This window comes from Oncorhynchus mykiss, chromosome 2 (genome assembly GCF_057628025.1).
Source record: "Oncorhynchus mykiss isolate SJ-2025 chromosome 2, ASM5762802v1, whole genome shotgun sequence".
Taxonomy (NCBI): Eukaryota; Metazoa; Chordata; class Actinopteri; order Salmoniformes; family Salmonidae; genus Oncorhynchus; species Oncorhynchus mykiss.
This window is the reverse complement of record NC_143023.1, coordinates 78,050,832-78,056,831: the sequence shown is the minus strand read 5'-3', so window position 1 is coordinate 78,056,831 and position 6,000 is coordinate 78,050,832. Positions and strand designations below refer to the sequence as shown.

General features: G+C 40.5%; 1 protein-coding gene across 1 annotated transcript in view; it reads left to right on the top strand.

Moving 5' to 3' along the window:
• The first annotated feature begins 431 nt into the window (after positions 1 to 431).
• Positions 432 to 6,000, top strand: part of LOC110496836 (proline-rich protein 5-like) — a 62,868-nt gene continuing 57,299 nt past the window's right edge. Inside the window, exon 1 of the mRNA XM_090208464.1 lies at positions 432 to 781. The gene's annotated coding sequence lies outside the window, so the exon portion shown is untranslated. The remainder of the gene's footprint in view (positions 782 to 6,000) is intronic.

Genomic DNA, 6,000 nt, shown 5'->3' with positions numbered 1-6,000 from the left:
TCAAAAACTACATTTTTCCTGTGTTTTATATATATTTCCACAATAAAAATTCTGATAATGCGTATTTAGTGTAAGAGCTGTTTGAAAAGACCACCCGATATGTCAGCTTGATCGGCTGGGTTGGGTTTTGGGCCAAATAAATTAATAAACCGATAACAAAGAGACTTTGCCCTTCTCTCTGCCAATAACAGCTAGTTTTCAGTTTACATATCCCTCCCATTAGGCTCCTCCAATTAGGTCCCTCTCTCAGACCACTCCCAGACAGTCATAGCAAAATTATTGCTTGATATATTGTATTTGCTAAGTTATTTTAGTTTATTTCTGATCATTTTAATTGAACACAATCACAGTAAGGCACTTTATTGTTACCCAGAAATAATTTGATATTGAGATGAAAACGGCTGCATTGGACCTTTAAATATAAACATATCGGTCTAAACTCGCCGTGCTTGAATGAGAACGTTTATCTCATCCACCCTACAACACCAGACACCAATACGCGCGTACACGCTCACAGACGCAAAACACGCACGGCGTCTGGTACAGTGGATTGCACCTCGTCAAAACAACACGGGGGCGAGCATGCATGCTCCTGGAATGACTCCCGCAGGATAGGTCGCTGGCGCATCGCACAACTGCACCAAAATGCCTGTTTGGTCAGTGCAGACTGAAAAACCAACAATGATATAGACTATGGGTTTTATTGCAGATAGGCTATACAGTTGATCAATGCTATATCCACCTCATTATATTATAAGCAACACGATCAGGAGAAGGAACGGTGAGTAGTGTGCGATGGATGTGTGTGCACAGTCAGTGAACTTTACTGTATGGGTAGGATATTTATGGTCGATTTTTCGAAGGTATGTGTGTCTGTTGATTGAGCACGGTAAAATGGCCTACATTCGCATTGTTTACATGGGTTTGTTTGTTTGCATATTCTGTAGCGCACATATTCAAATTGCCTACTTCACGTGTAATCTAGGCTACGTCCCTCCCTATGACATGGACATCGTGTTGTATGGGGATACATTTCCTTTGTGTAGGCAAGCCTGTAGCCTGCGCATCAACAATTGTATAACACATATGTATAGAGCAAGGATATGATTATGTAGCCTAAGGGGTTCTCATAAATGAATGAAGTGAATGCCTTCGTTTGCAAATGAAAAATATCGATCTGTGGATTATGGAAGGGAAGGAACCTCAGCCGCTCCGCAAGAACAAAAGCAGAATACCCAGACTGGCGTGGTTTGCGGGGCAGACAGACCGAAGGGAGTGTGTGTGTGGATTCTCTCGGCCTGTTATTATTACTATTTCTTAGATGTCATCCAAACACTGTAATCTCCAGTCACAATAAGCACATGCAAAAAGGGCATATATGTTTTGTTAGTTGAATTAATTTTTTATTTTTTTAAAATTGGGTTGTAGGTTCCTATTCAATTGTAACACACCAGGAACTACTTTAGAGTTAGTATGTATGATGTGCATACAGTCTATTTAGGTTTGAAATGAGACTGGTTTCTAAAGCAATGTTATCTAGTAAGGCAAAGGATAACATTCAATATCTACTGAAGGAAGAATACTGCAAGGACACAGGGGTATGCATTTTAAATTGAAGTTTATCTATAATTGAAAACATTTGTTTTTTCATTATCTTTTTTAATGTTCAAGATCAATACACAACACCAGAGTATCACAACTGCAATGACCATTCATTCATAACAATACAGTTTTATCCAATAAGTTCATCAAAAATAATAAACTGGGTACCCAATAAAAATGTAAGTCAGTGCCCTCAATTGTCTCAGTACACAAAACCATAGAAAACCAGTTAGGATCCTCTGTTCACAAACATCAATGGAAAATACATCCCAATTCCCTTCTGGTTTAGCACACTGATTACCTGAGCACTTGATTCTTCTTTAGTTGAAAATACACTAAGAATACCAAATATTTCGACCATCTTCCTAATATTGAGTTGCACTCTCCTTTTTGCCTCAGGACAGCTTTAATTGGACTCTACAAGGTGTCAAAAGCATTCCACAGGGATGCTGGCATATGTTGACTTCAATGCTTCAATGTGTCAAGTTGGCTGGATGTCCTTTTGGTGGTGGACCATTCTTAATACACACTGTTGAGCGTGAAAAACCTAGCAGTGTTGCAGTTCTTGACTCAAACTGGTGCGCCTGGCACATACTGCCATACCCTGTTCAAAGGCACTTACATTTTTTGTCTTGCCCAGTCACCATCTGAATGGCACACATACACAATCCATGTCTCAATTGTCTCAAGGCTTAAAAATCCTTCTTTAATCTGGCTCCTCCCCTTCATCTACACAGATTTAAGGGATCATAGCTTTCACCTGGTCAGTCTATGTCATGGAAAGAGCAGGTGTTCTTAATGTTTTGTATACTCAGTGTATATTTTACAACTTTTTCCTACGTTTAAGTTCAGTTATCAACTTTCAATATTTCTAGTTTTCTTCTAAATTTCTTTCTGCTTCACAGTTCGTCGGCACTCTCTACAAAGTAAGGTGGAAAGAGAGCGAGATCAATAAACTCTCAACCCATACAATTAGTGTAAAGAAGTTAGTGACTATCAGAATTAGCACAATCATTACTAAATTACTGTGTTTTCTTTAGAAACCTTATGACACCAGTATTACAAATTGTAACAGCCCTATGTCCCAATATCCTTCGTATAGAGTAGACATTGAAGCTTGGTTATTGTGGAGCATTAGACTTGTTTAAAAGGGGGAAATTAATCTGTAATTCATCTCTAGTCTCAGATACATCCACTGTATTACCTGTTTTATATTCAAGACAACTCTTTATGACCAGCTGTTGGCGCCCTATTATTGCAACCTGGACTCAGTAGTAGATGTCGCATAGTAAAAATATATGCAGGAAGATCCAATTAGTATGATATCAAATAAAATTGTATTTGTCACATACGCCGAATACAACAGGTATAGACTTTACCGTGAAATACTTACTTACGAGCCCTTTCCTAACAATCCAGTTAAATCTAGTTAAAAAGTGAGAAAAATTCACAAAAATAAAAAAGGAAATATTAACACAATAAAGTAACAATAACACGACTATATACAAGGAGCACCGATATCGAATCAATGTGCAGGGGTGTGAGGTAGTTGAGGTAATTGCAGCAATATGTACATGTAGGTAGGGGTAAAAGTGACTAGGCAATCAGGATAGATAATAAACAAGGTAGCAGCAGCGTATGTGAAGAGTGTTAAAGTGTGTCTATGTGTGAGTGTGTGTGTGGTGTCAATATGTGTGTGATATGTGTGAGTGTGTGTGTGGTGTCAATATGTGTGTGAAATGTGTGAGTGTGTGTGTGGTGTCAATATGTGTGTGATATGTGTGAGTGTGTGTGTGGTGTCAATATGTGTGTGTGTGTGTGTGTGATATGTGTGAGTGTGTGTGTGGTGTCAATATGTGTGTGTGTGTGATATGTGTGAGTGTGTGAGTCCAGTGAGTGTGCATAGAGCCAGCCAAGCAGTTGCCGTACCAAGCAGTGATGCAGCCAGTCACGATTCTCTCAATGGTGCTGCTGTAGAACATTTTGAGGATCTAAATCTTTTTAGCCTCCTGAGGGGGAAGAGGCATTGTTGTGCAATCTTCACGACTGTTGGTGTGTTTGGACTATGATAGGTCCTTAGTGATTTTTATTTATTTTATTTATCCATTATTTTACCAGGTAAGTTGAGAACACGTTCTCATTTACAGCAACGACCTGGGGAATAGTTACAGGGGAGAGGAGGGGGATGAATGAGCCAATTGTAAACTGGGGATTATTAAGTGACCTGGACACAGGAGCTCTCGACCCACTCCACTGCAGCCCCGTTGATGTGAATGGGGGCATGCTCTGCCCTTCATTTCCGGTAGTCTATGATCAGCTCCTTTGTCTAGCTGATTTTTATTTATTTTTTCACCTTTATTAAAGGTCAGGACGTGACAGGAATAAACAAGCATACAGTCAATAACACAATATAAAAAAGAGAGAGTCTATATACAGTGTGTGCAAATGGAGGTATGCAATAAATAGGCCATAGTAGGGAAGTAATTACAGTTTAGCAAATGAACACTGGAGTGATAGATGAGCAGATGATGATGTGCAAGTAGAAATACTGGTGTGCAAAAGAGCAGTAAAGTAAATAAAAAACAACATGGGGATGAGGTAGGTAGATTGGGTGGGCTATTTACAGATGGGCTATGTACAGCTGCAGCGATCGGTTAGCTGCTCAGATAGCTGATGTTTAAAGTTAGTGAGGGAAATATAAGTCTCCAGCTTCAGCGATTTTTGCAATTCGTTCCAGTCATTGGCAACAGAGAACTGTAAGGAAAGGCTGCTGAAGGAGGTGTTGGCTTTGGGGACGACCAGTGAGATATACAGTGGGGCAAAAAAGTATTTAGTCAGCCACCAATTGTGCAAGTTCTCCCACTTAAAAGGATGAGAGAGGCCTGTAATTGTCATCATAGGTACACTTCAACTATGACAAACAAAATGAGGGAAAAAATCCAGAAAATCACATTGTAGGATTTTTAATGAATTTATTTGCAAATTATGGTGGAAAATAAGTATTTGGTCAATAACAAAAGTTTATCTCAATACTTTGTTATATACCCTTTCTTGTCAATGACAGAGGTCCAACGTTTTCTGTAAGTCTTCACAAGGTTTTCACACACTGTTGCTGGTATTTTGGCCCATTCCTCCATGCAGATCTCCTCTAGAGCAGTGATGTTTTGGGGCTGTTGCTGGGCAACACGGACTTTCAACTCCCTCCAAAGATTTTCTATGGGGTTGAGATCTGGAGACTGGCTAGGCCACTCCAGGACCTTGAAATGCTTCTTACGAAGCCACTCCTTCGTTGCCCGGGCGGTGTGTTTGGGATCATTGTCATGCTGAAAGACCCAGCCACGTTTCATCTTCAATGCCCTTGCTGATGGAAGGAGGTTTTCACTCAAAATCTCACGATACATGGCCCCATTCGTTCTTTCCTTTACACGGATCAGTCGTCCTGGTCCCTTTGCAGAAAAACAGTCCCAAAGCATGATGTTTCCACCCCCATGTTTCACAGTAGGTATGGTGTTCTTTGAATGCAACTCAGCATTCTTTGTCCTCCAAACACGACGAGTTGAGTTTTTACCAAAAAGTTATATTTTGGTTTCATCTGACCATATGACATTCTCCCAATCTTCTTCTGGATCATCCAAATGCTCTCTAACAAACTTCAGATGGGCCTGGACATGTACTGGCTTAAGCAGGGGGACACGTCTGGCACTGCAGGATTTGAGTCCCTGGCGGCGTAGTGTGTTACTGATGGTAGGCTTTGTTACTTTGGTCCCAGCTCTCTGCAGGTCATTCACTAGGTCTCCCCCTGTGTGGTTCTGGGATTTTTGCTCACCGTTCTTGGGATCATTTTGACCCCACGGGGTGAGATCTTGCGTGGAGCCCCAGATCAAGGGAGAATATCAGTGGTCTTCTATGTCTTCCATTTCCTAATAATTGCTCCCACAGTTGATTTCTTCAAACCAAGCTGCTTACCTATTGCAGATTCAGTCTTCCCAGCCTGGTGCAGGTCTACAATTTTGTTTCTGGTGTCCTTTGACAGCTCTTTGGTCTTGGCCATAGTGGAGTTTGGAGTGTGACTGTGTGAGGTTGTGGACAGGTGTCTTTTATACTGATACAGTGCCTTGCGAAAGTATTCGGCCCCCTTGAACTTTGCGACCTTTTGCCACATTTCAGGCTTCAAACATAAAGATATAAAACTGTATTTTTTTGTGAAGAATCAACAACAAGTGGGACACAATCATGAAGTGGAACGACATTTATTGGATATTTCAAAAAAATGTAACAAATCAAAAACTGAAAAATTGGGCGTGCAAAATTATTCAGCCCCCTTAAGTTAATACTTTGTAGCGCCACCTTTTTCTGCGATTACAGCTGTAAGTCGCTTGGGGTATGTCTCTATTAGTT